The sequence below is a fragment of the Aquarana catesbeiana genome, linkage group LG12 (genome assembly GCF_042186555.1).
Source record: "Aquarana catesbeiana isolate 2022-GZ linkage group LG12, ASM4218655v1, whole genome shotgun sequence".
NCBI classification, from domain to species: Eukaryota; Metazoa; Chordata; class Amphibia; order Anura; family Ranidae; genus Aquarana; species Aquarana catesbeiana.
In genome coordinates, this window is record NC_133335.1 from 118,837,097 (window position 1) to 118,856,804 (window position 19,708).

A 19,708-nucleotide genomic window follows, 5' to 3' on the forward strand; every position below is an offset into this window, starting at 1 on the left:
ACCTTTTGCGGGTGGATGCCCCCATGCTTCGGCATATATATATTTTAGGCACAGGTTGCATTAAAAAATGTTTTATCTTTTTACTATTTTTTTTTGTATTTGCTTTGCAGGTATGGCAAGTCTTACTGTTATACTGTAATGTTACAAAAGATTACAATATATGCCCAACAAGGACCAGCAACATACTGGTATGTTGCTGAACTTTGAGTGGTTATACCAGAAAGATGCCTGCAGGTTTAGGTATCATCTTGGTACCATTCTTTTCAGCCAGCGGTCGGCTTTCATGTAAAAGCAATCCTAGTGGCTAATTAGCCTCTAGACTGCTTTTACAAACAGTGGGAGGGAATGTGTGTCCCCCACCGTCTTCCATGGTTTTCTCTGGCTCTTCTGTCCCAACAGGGAACCCGAGAATGCAGCCGGTGATTTGGCCAGCTGACCATAGAGCTGATCAGAGACCAGAATGGCACCAATCATGACCTAAGAAACCGGAAGCTACGAGCATTTCATGACTTAGATTTCGCCGGATGCAAACAGTGCCATTGGGAAAGCATTTTATCACACCGATCTTGGTGTGGTCAGATGCTTTGAGGGCAGAGGAGAGATCTAGGGTCTAGGGTCTAATAGACCCCAATTTTTTCAAAAAAAGAGTACCTGTCACTACCTATTGCTATCATAGGGGATATTTACATTCCCTGAGATAACAATAAAAATGATAAAAAAAAAATGAAAGGAACAGTTTAAAAATAATATAAAAGAGCAAAAAAGAAAAAAGAAAGAAAAAAAAAAAGCACCCGTTCCCCCCTGCTCTCGCGCAAAGGCGAACACAAGCGTCAGTCTGGCGTCAAATGTAAACAGCAATTGCCCCATGCATGTGAGGTATCACCGCGAAGGTCAGATCGAGGGAAGTAATTTTAATAGTAGACCTCCTCTGTAAATCTAAAGTGGTAACCTGTAAAGGCTTTTAAAAATGTATGTAGTTTGATGCCATTGCACGTTTGTGTGCAATTTTAAAGCACGTCGTGTTTGGTATCCATGTACTCGGCCTAAGATCATCTTTCTAATTTCATCAAACATTTGGGCAATATAGTGTGTTTTAGTGCATTAAAACTAAAAAAGTGTGTTTTTTCCCCAAAAAATGCGTTTGAAAAATTGCTGCGCAAATACTGTGTGAAAAAAAAATTGAAACACCCACCATTTTAATCTTTGCTTTAAAAAATATATAATGTTTGGGGGTTCAAAGTAATTTTCTTGCAAAAAAAAAAAAAATTTTCATGTAAACAAAAAGTGTCAGAAAGGGCTTTATCTTCAAGTGGTTAGAAGAGTGGGTGATGCGTGACATAAGCTTCTAAATGTTGTGCATAAAATGCCAGGACAGTTCAAACCCCCCCCCCCAAATGACCCCATTTTGGAAAGTAGACACCCTAAGCTATTTGCTGAGAGGCATGTCAAGTGCATGGAATATTTTATATTGTGACACAAGTTGCGGGAAAAAGACAATTTTTTTTTTTTTTGCACAAAGTTGTCACTAAATGATATATTGCTCAAACATGCCATGGGCATATGTGAAATTACACCCCAAAATACATTCTGTTGCTTTTCCTGAGAACAGGGATACCACATGTGTGAGCCTTTTTGGGAGCCTAGCCGCGTACGGGACCCCGAAAACCAAGCACCACCTTCAGGGGTTTCTTAGGGTGTAAATTTTTTATTTCACTCCTCACTGCCTATCACAGTTTCGGAGGCCATGGAATGCCCAAATGACCCCATTTTGGAAAGTAGACACCCCAAGCTATTTGCTGAGAGGTATGGTGAATATTTTGCAGACCTCGCTTTTTGTCACAAAGTTTTGAAAACTGAAAAAAGAAAAAAAAACTTTTCTTTTCTTTCTTCATTTTCAAAAACAAATGAGAGCTGCAAAATACTCACCATGCCTCTCAGCAAATAGCTTGGGGTGTCTACTTTCCAAAATAGGGTCATTTGGGGGGGTTTGTGCCATCTTAGCATTTTATGGCCTTCAAAACTGTGATAGGTAGTGAGGAGTGAAATAAAAAAATTACGCCCTTAGAAATCCTGAAGGCAGTGATTGGTTTTCGGGGGCCCCGTACGCGGCTAGGCTCCCAACAAATCCCACACATGGTATCCCCGTACTCAGGAGAGGCAGCAAAATGTATTTTGTGGTGCAATTCCGCATATAACCATGGCATGTGTGAGCAATATATCATTTAGTGACAACTTTTTGTAAATTTTTTTTTTATTTGTCATTATTCAATCACTTGGGGCAAAAAAATAAAATATTCAATGGGCTCAACATGCCTCTCAGCAATTTCCTTGGGGTGTCTACTTTCCAAAATGGGGTCATTTGGGGGGGGGGGGGTTGTACTGCCCTGCCATTTTAGCAACTCAAGAAATGAGATAGGCCGTCATAAACTAAAAGCTGTGTAAATTCCAGAAAATGTACCCTAGGTTGTAGACGCTATAACTTTTGCGCAAACCAATAAATATACGCTTATTGACTTTTTTTTTACCGAAGACTTGTGGCCGAATACATTTTGGCCTAAATGTATGACTAAAATTGAGTTTATTGGATTTGTTTTATAACAAAAAGTTGAAAATAGCGCAAAAAATAAAAACCGCAGAGGTGATCAAATACCATCAAAAGAAAGCTCTATTTGTGGGAAGAAAAAGAGGCAAATTTCATTTGGGTACAACATTGCATGACCGCGCGATTAGCAGCGACGCAGTGCCAAATTGTAAAAAGTGCTCTGGTCAGGAAGGGGGTAAAACCTTTCGGGGCTGACGTGGTTAAAAGGGGACATGATAGCGATCTACAAATATCTCAATGGGGATCCCAGCATAGGAAAATCCAATGTATAAATAAAAGTGCAGTGCCGGATAATAGACCAATATTTACCAAGTGAAAATAACGTGTAAGCTTACACTAATGTAAAGTATATATAAATAATCATGATCAAAAATAAAAAAAAATCCAGTGAAAAGGTAGTCCATACGTAATTAATGTGTTGGAAACAATATGTGCATAATAAAACACATAATGCACCAAGTGTGCCCCATGGTAGAGGAAGGGAGTGGAGCATCTGAAGAGGTGGGTTCTGTTTGAGATTTTTTTTATTGTTGTCTGTGTCCTCAATATATGTCCTGGTGACCTTGTCTCTTTTGTTATTCTGTTCCCATGTGCCTCTGTGCCCCTTTGTACCCCTTCAGGGTACTGACCGCTAGTTCCTTATCTGCTCCATTCTGTAAAAACTCCAGAATGGAAACAAGGCTCCCTGGGTCTTGGGCAGATGAATTGCACCATGTATTATAGACTTTCCAGACTTTAGTATAAATGTCCCTTGCAATCAACCGGTTAGAAAACCCCTTGCTTTTAGGAGCTGCTCCTCAGATATCAGGCTGTGAGAGCCAGACTGGTCATCTCTGAGTAATTTACTGGGCCTTGTATTAGAAGATCGTGCCTGAGAGGTAGATGTCAACAAGGTTTGATAGCCATCCCCAGAACAGTTGAGAACCAGGTCCTTTTTGGCCAAAAGGGCTTGATTAAGATAACTGGTAGCCTTTCCCTTTGAATCTTCCTCAATATCAATGGAATTAACTGGAATGGGGGGAGAGCGTAGCAAAGATGAAATCTCCATGGATACGCCAATGTGTCTGTCCCTAGTGACCCATCGAGATTGGGACAGACACAGGAGAAGAACTGAGGAACCTGAGCATTCTCCTTTGAGGCAAACAGGTCCACCTTTGGCTGCCCCCACATTCTGGCAATCATAGCGAAGACTTCTGGATTCAGTGACCTCTCCGCTTCTTGAATGGGATTCCTGCTCAGGAAATCCACCACTCTGTTCAGGGTCCCCTTTAGGTGGATTGCTGACAGAGACCGCAAGTCTTCTGCCCACTGAAGAATTTCCATTGCTAGTGCTTACAAGGACCTGCTCCTTGTGACCCCCTGTCTGTTTAGATAAGCCACGGCCGTGGCATTGTCCGTTAGTACATTTACATGGTGTAAACGGAGATCCTGAGCAAATGTTACTAGAGATAAAGCTATTGCCTTGAGCTCTCTCCAGTTCGAGGATGAAGCACTAACTGCCCTGCTGGAGTGCGCTTTGATTTGAAAAGGTGGAATTCTCCTCTTTAAACCATAAGCCTGAATAATAACCTGCCAAATACATTTAGAAATGATAGATTTCGACACTGCCTGTCCTTTCCTAGGACCTTCTGGCAGCACAAACAAATCAGTTTTCCAAATCTGAGCAGTCGCTTTCAAATAGACCTTGACTGCTCTCACTACATTAGGGGAATGTAGTGACTTTTCTTCCGTAGAACAGGGTTCTGGAAAAAACAAAGGTAGAACAATATCTTGGTTTAGATGAAAGCCTGACACCACTTTAGGCAAAAAGCTTGGATGAGGACGCAACACCACCTTGTCCTTGTGAAGAATTAAATATGGCTCTTTACAAGAAAGAGCAGCCAACTCTGATACCCTTCTTGCAGAGGATGTAGCAACCAGAAAAACTAACTTCCTTGTCAAAAGGACCAAGGGAGTATGCTGTATCAGCTCAAAAGGCTGTTTTTGTAATACTGACAAAACTAAATTCAAGTCCCAAGGGTTCAAGGGTGACCTAACTGGCAGATTAAGCACATTGTATAGGCAAAGAACCGCGCTAACACAAAAGCATATAAGCAGCAGCATATAGTGCGATCACACCAAAATTTAGAGTTCTGTAAGAAGCTGCGCTAAAAATATTTAAAAGTCCATATAAATGACATCAAGGGGATTTCTCTAATTCCTTATTCAAAATGAAAACACCACCACCGTGCACTTCTAAGCAGTAGTGACAATCCACCCTAGTAGTAGAGCCTGCTTACCAGATGGCAAGCATAAAAGGGCAAGTGGCTTTAACCTAGCCAAGGCCTTTCAGCTTGCTGCCGCTCCAGGTGTTCCTATGGGGGGTAAATCTCCAGGCTCCCTTAGGTTTGTCCACATGTCACCATTCAACACGAATAACTCGGATGACCCAGAAGGAGAAAAGAACTCGCCATAGTGTAAAAATCCTCCAAATATTTATTATAAAACAAGTAGTCACTTACATTCAAGTTAGTAAAGTTGTGTATACGATAAAAGCCGGCCGGCATACAAACATACGGAGCTCGTACTCTCACTCCGAAAGCGTGGTGACGTCAGTGCGTACCTTTCCAGACACGTTTCGTCATCATCTGACGTTGTCAATGGGGAACGGGCAACGCAGCGACTCACCACAATATAAAGGGAGCCAAGCCTCGTTCTGAGTAACGAGCATCCAGGCGCCATATTGGATGTGGGAAAAAGTTCCCTTAGTTTCCGGACATCCTAAACTCAACACTCATCCGTCTCGATGGTAAACAAAATTACCTGTTTGAGCACACTATTGCTATCTGTCACAACTTTGTGTGTACAGAATGGATAGGAAATGTATATTTTAAAAAACGCTTCTGTTCCAAATTAAATTGTATGAAAAAATACACTTAAAAAAATTGATTAAATAATGTAATAAATGAATAGTGTTGAACATATATTAATCAAGAAAAAACTTTTACTATGATATATATTCTTTCACAATATTAAAATCCCATGCCCATAGAGTAAGTGATATATAAATTTGTCATGTGGATTAAATAATAAATATTCATGAGATAATTCATGAAAAGATAAAATCCTAAGTGTGTGCCTAATCAGACACCAAACTGAAATGGTGTGAGAATACATATTGTGTGATCCACAACAATTATTGAATGCAAATCAACACAAAAATATATTCACCCTAAAAAACTAAAAATAATTTAGTGTTATATATATTAAGTGCTCCAACTATTGGATCATCATGCTCCAAATCAGGTGTTATAGGACATAGATATCCAAAACAATAACATAACTTATTTATATCAAAAACTTAGTGAGAGAAAAAAAAAAAAAAAAATTATCCTTTTCTTTTCCTTTTTTTTCCCTTTCTTTCCTTCTTATAAGAAAAAAAGGGGGGAAATAAGGGGATAAAAGGCACCCGCATACTCATATCTCAGATCGAGTTCACAAACCCCGATAGCAATATATTGAAATAAAAATTAAAGATTGTAAACCAGAAATATAAGTCAGACAATGAGAAATCATACACCCCTAGGGAAATCATGAATTATCAATGAAAGCATTGACATCAGTTTCAATATTCAACCCATAGGGTGCATATGTTCTCAATCTATGGATCCAGACCATTTCTAACTTTGATATTTCCCTAACTAGGAGGCTCCCTCTCCAATGGGGACTAAACCTATCTATACCAAGAAAGATTGTGTTGGAGGGGTCTCTATCATGCACTTGTAAGTAATGTTTTGATACGGAGTGGTTCCTAAAACCACTTTTGATATTGGTAATATGTTCATTAAGGCGGACCTGAAGAGGACGCTTGGTCCTGCCCACGTATTGCAGGCCACAAGGGCACTGCAACATATACACTACCCTCTCCGTAGTACAAGTGATGAAAGGTTTGATAGTGTATGTTTTGTTAGTACTAGTAGAAGAAAAAGTGGTGGTCCGTCTGTGTAAACAAGCACTATATGCACAAACCCTACACCGTTTACATTGGTAAAATCCCTTCAAGTGATTAAAAAAGCTGGGTTTTGAAATTGGTGGATTCAAGATATTAGGGGCCAACTGATTTCGTAATGAGGGTACACCCCTAAAAATAACTCGTGGTTTATCTGGCAACACCTTATTCAGTATCATGTCACTGCGTGCAACATGCCAATATTTATGTATAAGGTTCTTAATAGAATTGTGCTGTAAAGAGTATGTGGTCAGAAAGGGGACACCAGAGGAAAAATCATCCTTAGTGCGTACCTCCCTCTCAACCAGTAGATCATCCCTATTCACTAGTTTGACCCTATCGAGGGTGGACATCAGAAATTCCTCAGAGTATCCCTTTTCCAGGAATCGGTCAGTGAGAACATTCGCCTGCTCAATAAATTGGGTCTGACTAGAGCAGTTCCTCTTAAGGCGAAGATATTGGCTCTTTGGGACCGACTCTAACCAGGGACGATGATGACAACTGTCCACAGGTATAAACGAGTTTCTATCGGTCTCCTTAAAAAAGGTTGATGTGACGATATTGTTTTCACTAATAGAAACTTTTAGATCTAGGAAATTAATGCTGGTCTGACTCATCTCATAATTTAAAGTAATGCCCCTCTGGTTGGCATTGAGGAAAAGCATAAATTCCTGCAAGGCCCCTTGCTCACCATCCCATAGGAGGAGGATGTCATCTATGTACCTCGCCCACAAAATAATCTGTGGCGCCTTGCGAGCATAGATGACATCCTCCTCCCATTTCCCCATGAAGAGGCTCGCTAGGCTGGGGGCATATTTAGCCCCCATAGCAACTCCCATATTCTGCCTGTAAAAGTTGTCATCGAACCAGAAATAGTTGTGGGAGGCTGCATATTCCAACAACTCCATTATGAATTCCACCTGGTTTGATGAAAGGCCAGAATCCCTATCAAGGAAATGTTTGACCGCCTCAAAACCCAACGAGTGTGGGATTATGGTGTATAAGGATGATACGTCCGCCGTAACCATCCACATCCCAGCCCTAACTTCAATGCCAGAAAGTAACCGAATAACGTGCCTAGAGTCTTTGATATATGACGGCAACCTCTGTACAAGGGGTTGTAAATAAAAGTCTATGTATCTGCCCACCCGGGACGTGAGTGAATCAATGCCACTCACAATTGGACGTCCCGGGGGGCAGACCAGACTCTTATGTATTTTCGGCAAATAATAAATCGTGGGTGTGCGTGCAGCTCTGGGAACCAGATATAGACTCTCTTTTTGACTAAGAATGCCCGAACGGCACCCCTTATCAACAATTTTTTGCAGTGCTTTCGCGTATTTCAATTTGGGATCAGAGGGGAGTAATGTATAAGTATCCTGGTCACCCAAAATTCTATACATCTCAGTCATGTAGTCCTGCCGATCAAGAACCACAATCCCACCCCCTTTGTCCGCAGGTCTTATAACTAAATCCTTGTTTCTACAGAGGGAGTCCAGACCTTCTTGCAAGGTTTTATTGAGTTTGGCATTTTTGACTTCCAAAAGGTCCAAATCTTTCAACAACATATCCCTAAATACCTTGAGTGCGGGTGCCAATGTACCGGGGGGATTGAACAATGAGGCATTGGAGAGCCCTGAGTGAACAATTTCTGTCTCCAATGTCACACTGTCTCTAATAGGGTTGCTAGCCATGTAGCGTTTAATATTTAATTTTCTAACAAATCTATGGACATCCATATATGTATGGAATTTGTCCAGCTTGGTGGGCGGGACAAATTTCAGACCTTTGTCCAAAATGGCTTTCTCAGGGTCAGTCAAAGTTCTAGAACTGAGGTTAAAGATCCCCTTGCCTGTTACTTTTTGGATCTTTTTTGCTGTCCGTAACCGCCTCCCCCCCTCTGACTCCTCTCCTCTTTCTCCCTGCCTTTTGATACCCTGGCTGGTTTTGTGAAAACCCCAACTTGATTGCTCCAGGGAGGCCACTGCCTCATTCCGAAGTGTTGATCCATTGGGGTTCCTAAGTGAAGGTGTGGAAATATCCCTCCCGCCAGAACCATAAGACTGGGAGAGATCTTGGGGGAAAATACCATCAGGTCCTTCCCTATCAATAAGTGGGAAAAAACTGTTGGATGTTGGGATATTACTACCCCATTCTGATTCGAAACCTAAATGGCCATAACCTGGTGATTGATATCCTAAATTGCCATCATATCTGCCTCTCCAGGTTTCTGGGTAGGCGGTATTGTAACCCCCACCTTGCTGGCCAAAATAGGGCCCTCCTCCCCTACCCCTATGGGGGGGTGCCCCATTAGAAGGAAAACCTTGTTGATAACCTCTAGGGTCATAATTAGGAGGATGTTGAATTCTGGGTGGACCACTTGATCTCATTTGGCCTCGGGAAGAGGGTCCACCTCTAGTGTTCCCATTACCCCTATATGGCGAATATTGGGGATAACCATTTCCTCCTGTACGTGGGGGTCTAGTTTGGGGCATACTCCGTTTATTGAAATGAGGGACGGAAGTTGGTGCACCCAGTGGACCCTCCTTCATACCCTGGGGTTGTGTGGCACCAGAAGTTTCCATCTCATTGCTGTTCTGTTTGGCAATCTCTTCAAGAAGTTTTTTCTGCCAATCAAAAACAACATTCCCATGGTAATCAGACAGGTCCCTATTATATTTCTTTTTTTTCTTAATCCTTTGGTCTTTGTCCTCTTTTTCAAGGATTTTTTGCAAACCTATTGATTTCTCTTTATATTCTTCACTGTCTTTAATGGGAAGAAGCTTATCTTTAATAATCCTAATCTCATCATCTAATTTTGCTAATTTAATGGTCTTTCTATCCACCAGGAATTTCAAAAATGAGACACCTGCCTGATTGAAATACTTACACCATTCTTCCAATTCTGGTTCACCCCTTTGGGGGGCTACATCCCACCTGAGGCTTCTGGGCACCATTGAACACTTGATATAAGTTTCTAGATAAGCAATATCCCATTTAGTGTGGATTTCTGAAACCATAAGGTTCTTGAGCCTCATAAAGGTCCCTCCCAGATCACTTTCATCTTCCCTATAGGCCTCAAAGACCCCATTTAACATTGACTACTTTATTGGCACGAAACTCAAAGATATCCATGATTAATACCAGAAAATGAAATTATCTGAAAAATTAAAAAATAAACCTACATAAAACGCTATGAAACACAATACACTCTGACACATCCGGTGTCATCAGAGTGTACTAAAACCTCTGGCTATGAAGTAACCAGATATCAAAACCCAGCAGAGGTGTACAAATATGTCAGCAGCAGTAAAAATCATAAACAGTATGTATAGGCAAAGAACCACGCTAACACAAAAGCATATAAGCAGCAGCATATAGTGTGCGATCACACCAAAATCTGGAGTTCTGTAAGAAGCTGCGCTAAAATTATTTAAAAGTCCATATAAATGACATCAAGGGGATTTCTCCAATTCCTTATTCAAAATGAAAACACCACCACCGTGCACTTCTAAGCAGTAGTGACAATCCACCCTAGTAGTAGAGCCTGCTTACCAGATGGCAAGCATAAAAAGGCAAGTGGCTTTAACCTAGCCAAGGCCTTTCAGCTTGCTGCCGCTCCGGGTGTTCCTATGGGGGGTAAATCTCCAGGCTCCCTTAGGTTTGTCCACATGTCACCATTCAACACGAATAACTCGGATGACCCAGAAGGAGAAAAGAACTCGCCATAGTGTAAAAATCCTCCAAATATTTATTATAAAACAAGTAGTCACTTACATTCAAGTTAGTAAAGTTGTGTATACGATAAAAGCCGGCCGGCATACAAACATACGGAGCCCGTACTCTCACTCCGAAAGCGTGGTGACGTCAGTGCGTACCTTCCCAGACGCGTGTTGAACCTGGACGCCAATAGATCTACATCTGGGATCCCCCATCTTTGGCATATGGCCAGGAAGATGTTGGGGCGAAGAGACCATTCCCCCGGGAACAACTGCTAGCGACTCAAGAAGTCCGCCTGCCAAATCCCTATTCCTGGGATGAAGACTGCCAAATGGGAAGGTACATATGCTTCTCTGCCCAAGCTAGGATATGGTTCACTTCACTCTGGGCTGCGTGAATCCTGGTGACCCTTTGGTGATTGATATAAGCCACTGCTATGGCATTATCGGATTGGATCGTGACAGGACAATTCCGTAACCTGAACGTCCAGGCCCTCGGAGCCAAGCGTGCCGCCCGAATCTCTAGAATGTTGATAGGCAAGGCCTTTTCAGTTCTGGACAACTTCCCTTGGACAGTCGCCTCTTCCAGGACTGCTCCCCAACCCGAAAGGCTGGCATCTGTTACCACCTTCCAAGTAACTGGTATAAAGGATTTCCCCTTCTGCAGATTCTTGGTTATCCACCACCAACTGAGGCTCTGGCACACCTTTGGGGTCAGACGCATTGGGAAATCTAGGGCTTGGATCTTTTTTTGTTCCAAGCAGATAGGATACTGTTTTGCAACAGTCTCGAGTGAAACTGGGCATAGGGAACAGCTTTGAATGAAGCCACCATCTTCCATAAACAACCTCATGCAAAGGCAAATGAAGGGATCTTACTTTGTCCTGATCACATGGACCAGCTCTTTTATGGCGCTGATCTTTGCTTGAGGCAAAAACACCCTTCTCTGGGCTGTGTCTATGATCAGACCTAAGTACTCCAGCCTTTTTAGTGGTCTTAAGGAAGATTTCTCTAGGTTGAGAATCCAACCTAGGTATTCCAGGTAGTTGACTGTGCTGACCACGCTTTGGTCCAAGCGGGCTACTGACCGGTCGACCAGCAGCAGGTCGTCCAGGTATGCTATAACTGTTATACCCTGAGCCCTTAGTCTGGCAAGAACCTTTGTGAATACCCGGGGTGCAGTAGCTGGACCGAAGGACAAGGCTACAAACTGAAAATGGTGCTTTTCTACCTCGAATCGCAGATATTTCTGGTGAGCGGGGAAAATAGGCACATGCAGGTATTTTCTTACTTGATGTCGATTGACGCCAATAGTTCCCCTCCTTGTAGGATGGAAAATACTGACCAGATTGACTCCATGTAAAAGGAGAGGATATTCAGGAACCGATTTGGATCTTGGAGATCTAGAATGGGCCTGACATCTTTATTTGGTTTTGGTACCATGAAGAGGTTTGAATAAAACCCCAACCCTTGCTCCTCTGTGGGGATTTCCATGATCACCCCTTGAGACAATAACCGATCTAATGCTAGAAACAGAGATTGTCTTTTTCTTGGATCTTTGGGAACGTTTGACCTCAGAAAACGAGGTGATGGGACCTCTCGGAACTCTACTCTTGTAACCTAGAGCTATTGTGGAGATGACCCATCTGTCCTGAATCTCTTCCTGCCAAACCTCTGAGAACTGCAGAAGCTTTCCCCCCCACCCGAGCAGGGGCGCCCCTTCATAAAGAGGCCTTAGAATTCTGCTTAGTAGGTTTCCGCCCCCAGGACTTCTTCTGTCCCTGGGCTTGACCTTGAGGTTCACCCCTTGAACCTGACGGCGGAGGCCGCTGCGACTGCCTAGAGGCTGATGCCCCTAGAGAAAAAGCCCGTCTAAACGAGGGACTCCTATTAACTGGCGAAAGGGTACTTTTTCCACTTGAAATTTTTTGGATGTATTTGTCCAAATCATCCCCGAACAGCCGCTCCCCGTTAAATGGAAAACCAGCCAGAAGTTTTTTGCATGGCGCTTCGGCTGACCAATTTTTCAACCACAGGATTCTATGCATATGCACCAGCAAAAGCGTAAGGCGTGATGCCTGATGAATAGAATCTTCAATAGCGCCAATTGCAAAACATAATGCCCTTGGCAGCTCGGCTAAGTCCCGGGCCTGCTGAACAGGAACAACCTTGAGAGCCTGCTTCAACTGGTCTTTTAGGGATTGACAAATACCTATTGCTGCAACTGCCGGTTGAGTCACCTGCCAATGAAAAGGAGGTCTTCAGCAAGAATTCCAACCTTTTATTCGTTGGATCCTTAAACATTTAAACGTTGTCCACCAGACAAGTTAAACTTTTATTCACACAGGATATAGCAGCGTCAACTGCTGGTATACTCCATTTCTTGGTGAATTTTTACTCCATGGGATAAACTGCTGAGAACTTTTTAGGGCGAATAAAATGCCTATCTGGGTGATCCCACTCAGCATATATAAGTTGTTCCAGCAACAGGAAAGGCATGTAGGGCCTGCGGGGGTTTTAGAGAACCCAAAGAAGAAACGGGCCTTTCGGCTGACTCAGTCAAGGCCTCAGCTTGAACGCAGAATGGACCATTTCTGTAAGGGATCGCACCAACAATTTCTCAGATTGCAAGGCTGAAAAGGGTTGCTCTACAGTCGATTCCTCAGATGAGGAATCATCAGTCTGTCCCTCTTCCCGGGCCCCAGAGGCTGACTCATCCTCCTCCACCCACCGCTCTCTTGTTGGAGGGCCCGGGCTGGAGAGGGGGACCTATCGAGCTTTCTCCCATTCTGGGAAGAGGAAGCTATTAAAGCAGCTAACCTTTCTTCTAACCTCATCAGTGCTGAAGACAAAACGTCTTCAGTAACAGACTGGCCGAAATGTTGAAAACAGCTGCAACACCTAACAGATCCAATGGCTCACCCTGGCCAGCCACCTCTGGTCTTTCCGGGGGAGGATGGCATTGCAGGGGCATGATTAGGGTCCTCAGAGCCCAAAGGTGATGCCTTTGGTCCCTTTTTTGAGGTGTTTGTACCCCCCTTTTTGGAAGGCATAGTCCCAAGCCCCAAGCATAGGTACTGACAAAACGCACCTACTGCTGAGCAATATTCCAGCAAACTGATACTGCCATTAATGCCCAGCCTGATGCTGAGTAAATGTGTCTTTTGGGAATGCCTGCATACACCACTCACATGCCCCAGTCTGCTCCTGTGTCCCTGCGTCAGCCAGATGCAATATGCCAAGAGGTTTATATATAAACTTGGCAGTCCTGCGCCGTGTGAGGAACGTGGATGCCGAGCCACGCACACCGCCGCGATAAGCCATGCCCCTCATCTCCCCGACACCTTTTTTAAAAAAATGTTAATTCCCGCGTGCGGGCATCCGATCGAATCAGGCGCAGGGTGGGGGAGGAAAGAAGGAAGGAGCCAGGAGCCGCCGAGATCCCTGTGAGGGGTGGGAGGGGGGACAGCACATAGGCCGACCGCTGCACCTCTATCGGCCTGCTCCTGGGGGGAGAAGAAGCCGCATTGCCCAGGCGGAGGATGCTAAGCTTTATCCTGATCAAAGGTATCCTCCCTCCAATATCCTCCTGGTGGCTGAGACTGTTCTGGAGGTAAGCCTAACAGCTTCTACTAGCCTGCTGACACAGAGCAATACCCTGGGGAGCATGGAACAGGTATATGCTTTTTACACCCACTAGTGGCGAAATTTAGGCATGCCAACATTTACTACAAAGAAGAAATCCGCAAGTGAACTTGAAGTTCCTTAGGAATCTTCACTTATCTTTCCCGCCGCAGGATACTGCTGGGAACCAGACAGACCCAATCTTCACCCATCACAGTGGGCTATGTTAAAAAACCTTCAAGGACCGGGTCCCTTTTTATCGGGGGACCACTCCCTTGGACCTGTATAGCACCCTGCCAGAAAAAAACTTTGGTATTAATTGCACGACCAAAGCACTGGGTCCCAGGGTCCAGTCCTCCAAGAGAGGCGTTACAGGCAAAACCTCGTTCTTCCTTCACGAGGCCTGGGTACAATTCACTTTGGCCTCAGTGGCAATTTGAATGGATCCGGTTTGCAATGGCTGTTTGATGCAGTAAGGATCCTTCCAGCAGAAGTTTTGCAGGTTGTTTCTTGTTTTTAACCGGGAAGGACCTTTTCTTCTCGGCAGTCCTGTCTAGAATGTTATCTAGATCAGGTTCAAAAAGAAGGTCACCCGAAAAGGGAATCCCACAAAGTTTACTTTTCGACTCTGTATTAACTGGCCAGGTCTTTAACCATAAAGCTCTTCTTGCAGCATTTGTCAAGGCTGCTGATCTAGCCGACATTCTAATTGCTTCAGCCGAAGCATCTGCTACATAATCTACTGCAGACGACAGGGTAGAAAATGAATCCAAAATTTCTTGTTTGAGTGAATCTGCCACTATATGAGACTTCAGCTGGTTAATCCAGTATTCTAGGTTCCTGGCTACACATGTTGTGGACATAGCTGGCTTTGAATTGCTCATGACTGATCGCCATCAACTTTTGAGCAAAAGATCCATACGTTTATTCATTGGATCCCTAAGAACCCCCATGTCTTCAAAGGACAGGTTGGTGGATCTCAAGAGCTGGGAGAAGGCCGCATCCAACCTGGGCACCTTGTTCCAAACTGCAGAGGGGTCCTCCTCAAAAGGAAAAAGTCTCCTGTGGGCTTTGGAGCAAAAAGGTTTTCTCTCTGGATCCTGCCATTCTTTTTTAATGGCGCAGAAATGACCGAATGGACTGGAAATGTCCGACCGTTCACTTAAACCTGCATACATGCAGTCATGAAGAGATAATTCCTTATTTTCTTCACTTAAGCCAAGCGTAACATGAATGGCTTTAAGAAGCCCATCCACCTCTTCCAGGGATAACTTAAATTTGGAGGGGGCCAATTCCGCAACCCCAACCTCCTCTTCCGAGTCCTTAATGGAAGGTGCGGGGGACTGTTCTTCCCTGTTTGAAGGACCTTCATTAAGAGTTTCTAACACTGGGACAGGAAGTGAACCCTGGGAAGACTGAAGTGGAGGGCTGACTAGACTCATTAACTAATGAGTCACGAAGAGTCTGAATCGTGGCATATAGTTCTTTCTTTACAGAGGCAACCAAGTCATCACAAACAGAAGCTGATTCCTCCTTAACTAAACCGATGCAAGTACTGCATAGGGCTTTCTTCCAATTTTCCCAATTTTGGCCCTGCATGAAGGGCATCTCTTTTTGCCTGGGTCAGAGCTCTTGGCCTGTGAGAGAAGACAAAAAAGGGAGGAAAACCAGGGGGACCCTTAGAGAGACCCAGTCTCTGCTTTTACGGACCACCCCACAGGTGCACTAGGAAGAAACAGGTAAATCTCCAGTGCCCAGACAGGCCCCTTGCCACTAGGGGGAAAGGTAAGAAAGAGAGAGACAGGTAAGAGACAGGTAGAGAGACGAAACAGGTAAAGGAATAGGCAGACTTAAACCGCTGCCTCCTACCTGAGCCTTGTTGGTGCCTGTCCCCACCGCTGTAGACGCCGACTCCTCCATGGCAGGTGTGCAGCGTTCCACTTGTGGCTTCACATGCTGCTTCTGGACTCCCATAGTGCCACTGCACCGGACCAGAAATAGGCGCCAGTTTCTGTCCTGCCTACCCCCTATGACCACAACGGAAATTACGTTGGCGCTGACCTGGCGACCCGCGCTGTCACTTCTGGCGCAACCTTCCCATCGGCCTAAACAAAAATGGCAGTGGTGCACGCGCACCACCGCCCCCCAGGACTTTGCAGGCCACCAGATCTCCGGCTCTCACCAAGCACAAAGGGGAGAGGGGGAACCGCTGCCACTGCCTGGGGAGGACAAAGGGTCTCTAGGAGGAAAAAAATTAGAGAGGAGGCCCCGTCTCTCAGGAACACCTAAGAGATCCTGGCTCCCCTTCTAAAAGATGTTCCCTCTGGGCCGGAGGAAACACAAAAACTGAGGTGTGGTAGGGAGGTGCCTCCCTTTAAAGATCTGGAGGAAGAAGGTGTTTCCTATGGTCCGGTGGGAGGAGTCACTATCTCTCAGGCGCTGTCCTGAAAGACGCTTTGGGAAATAAACTATTCAGTTATAGGGATTGTAAAAAGGACATGGAGGCACACAATGAGACTGGAGGAGAAGCGGTTTAACCTTAAACTGCGTACTGGGTTCTTCACTGTTCGGGCAATAAGGATGTGGAACTCTCTCCCCCAATTGGTGGTGGCTGTGGGGAGTATGGATATTTTAAAAAGACTCTTAGATGTATATCTTAAAAAAAGACAAAACATACCGGGATATGGGAAATCATTATAGACACTGATATACATACACCTACACCGGTTGAACTGGATGGACAACTGTCTTTTTTCAGCCTTACCGACTATGCAACTATGTAACCACTGGGGTTTTTTTTTTTTTTTTTTGCTATAAAAAAATGACAGAAAATTTTGAAAGAAACCAAAACACACATTTTACTTTCTTCATAAATTCAGGCCAAAATGTGAACGGCTACATTACTTTGGTAAAAACAACCCAAATCAGTGTATATTATTTAGTCTGTGTGAAAGGCATAAAAACTATGCTATAGATATTTGAAAATTGATCAGTCCTGATGTACTGACTGCCTATCATTTCTTGAAGCCCTAAAATACCAGGAAAGTACAAATACCCACCAAATGACCCCTTTTTAGAAAGTAGGCAGGTCAAGGTATTTAGTAAGAGGCATAGCGAGTTTTCTGAAGTTGTACATTTTTGTACCAATTTTTGTGGGAAATTAAGAAATTAAATAAAAATGTTTTTGTTCGCATTTTTTTAAAAAATACTGTCAGTGCAGTACTGTGTCATCATATGACTGGTGTGGCGGTGTTCAGGGATACTGACTGGTGACAATATGTAAAAAATAAAAAAAAAAATTGTTCTTTTTTTACTTTTACAATTTTTTGTTTTTTACGTACCCTCATCAAGTAGTTCAGTGTCACCATAATAAAGGGTGGTGATCACGGTAACAGAAATAATTTGAACTGTCATGAATGGCTTTCATGACTTGTTTACTATTGTGATGCTGTGATTGGCCACCAGCTATAACATGGTACAGGGTGATTACTGGTGACCAATCACAGATCATACACAGTAGTAAACAATGTCATGAATGGATTCCATAACTATTGTTTACTAGGTGTCTTGTGATCACACAGTAATTACGTGGTATCCGGTGGACATGGCGGTTGCAGAGCGCACTGGTGCGCATCCCAGGGGAGACACGGACTGTGCATGTGCACCTCAACATGCCTGGGGAGCCAGCAGTAAATGTACTGCTGGTGGTCAACTAATGGGTAATTTATGACAGGGGATTAGATGAGTATAATTTTTTACTGCTATTTTGTATTTGACAACTAGAGGGAGCTTGTTTTGGTAATGCTCTATTTTCTTTCATACCGCATTGCTTACTACCACCATTGCACCTTGCTCAGCAGCCAGGAGCTGCCACATTGAAGAATCTGCTATATTGAGTGCATATGGGTAACCTATTGCAATGATCCAGGGAAAAGTGGTGGTTGTTGCACCTACTGAATATAAGTGCTTGTGACCTCATGTTTCTGGAAATCTTTTGCTCTGGTAAGCAGATGGTGCGCATTTATATGTGGGTGATGGTGCCCTGAAGTTGGTGATAATAGTCTGTAATGGATTCACACACTTTTGCCTTTCATAGAATTACATGCTGTTTTATTTGGACTTTTATTTATATTATTTTTAATCTTTTTAGGATTTATTACGGCACATGTATATTTGATGCATTTTTTTGGTTGTGTATGTCATTTAAGGTGATAGTACATTTAATTCATTATTTTTTTGCATTTTTATTTAGGAATCATTTACTATATTTGCATATGTACAGTGAGTATAGAGTCACCCCCCTTTAAAATAGTCAGATTTTGTGGCTTTGCAGCCTGAAATGAAGACAGACACAGTTTCCCGTTTTATCCAGCTGTATTTATTCAGTGCAACGTATAACATCCAAGTGAACGATAGAACACCAACATGGCAAAAAAAAAATACATTTAAAAACAGAATCACAGAGTTGGAAAAAGGATCGCCCCTTGTGTCAGTATTTTGTTGAACCACTTTTTGCTTTAATTACAACCTTTAGTCTGTTGGGATATATCTCTACTAACTTTGCACATCTAGACGTTGCAATATTTTGCTCACTCTTCTTTGCAGAACTGCTCAAGTTCAGTAAAATTTGATGGTGACTGTTTGTGGACTGCAGTCTTCAAGGCATTCCACAGATTTTCAATGGGGTTTTATTCTGGGCTCTAACTAGGCCATGCAAGGACATTCACCTTTTTCTCCTTCAACCACTGTGTGGTCATTTTTGCTGTGGCCTTTGAGTAGATTTTTCTTGCAAACCTCCCTTACAAGCTGCATTTGTGGAGAATGTGTGAGATTGTTGTCACATGCACACAATTGACCAATCATTGTTATAAATTCCTGCAACTGCTTCAGAGTTGCTGTAGGCCTCTTGGTAGCCTCTCTGACCAGTTTCCTCCTGGCTCTTTCATCCAGTTTGGAGTAACGTCCTGATCCAGGGAGGGGCTGTGTTGTATCAAATACCTTCAACTTCTTAATAATAGACTTCACTGTGCTTCTAGGCATTGATATAGCCTTTGCATTTTTTTGTATCTCCTGACTCCTTCCTGTCCACTACTTAATCCCGGAGATCTTTTGACAGTGCCTTGCCATGATTGTTTGCTTCAGTTGCACTACCAGGGACTGAGATGCTCCATGAAAGCTCTTTTCATGCTGAGCTAATCAACAGTTGACCACAGTTGAAAGTCAAATGGCTTTTGTGTGCCATAGAGAAGGTAATTGGCTACATCTGATTGATTTTTCAAGTCATATTTAGGAGGGGGGTGATCCTTTTTCATTTTCTGGCATGTTGGTGTCATATCTTTAACTTGGATGTTATTAGTTGCACTGAGTAAATACAGCTGGATAAAAATAAATGTTTTTTTGTCTTCATTTCAGGCTGCAAGTCAACAAAATGTAATTCTTTTTAAGGGGGGGGGGGGGATTGATTCTCTTCTATACCTACTGCATGTGTGATGCAATTTATTGGATGCATATGTTATTTAAAAGGGATAGCACACCTAATTTTATAATTTTCATGCTTTAAGATATACCCAGAGCTACACATTTGCAACTCAATGTATACTCCCAGCATGTCTTGGTGTCTGGATGAATGTATCCCTGTGCACATGCACAGTAGATACACAATCCCCAGCCAACCAGTCAAGATGGCTGAAGATGCTGCAACAGGAAAGAAAATCCGGGGTAGTTGCTGGCTACAGCAAGGGGGGTTGCAGGTGTTGTATCACTGTAAAGGAGGCG

The 19,708-nt window shown here is 43.3% G+C and overlaps 1 protein-coding gene across 5 annotated transcripts in view; it reads right to left on the reverse strand.

Moving 5' to 3' along the window:
- Positions 1 to 19,708, reverse strand: part of COASY (Coenzyme A synthase) — a 747,507-nt gene that overhangs the window by 80,400 nt on the left and 647,399 nt on the right. The gene's annotated exons all lie outside the window — the stretch shown is intronic.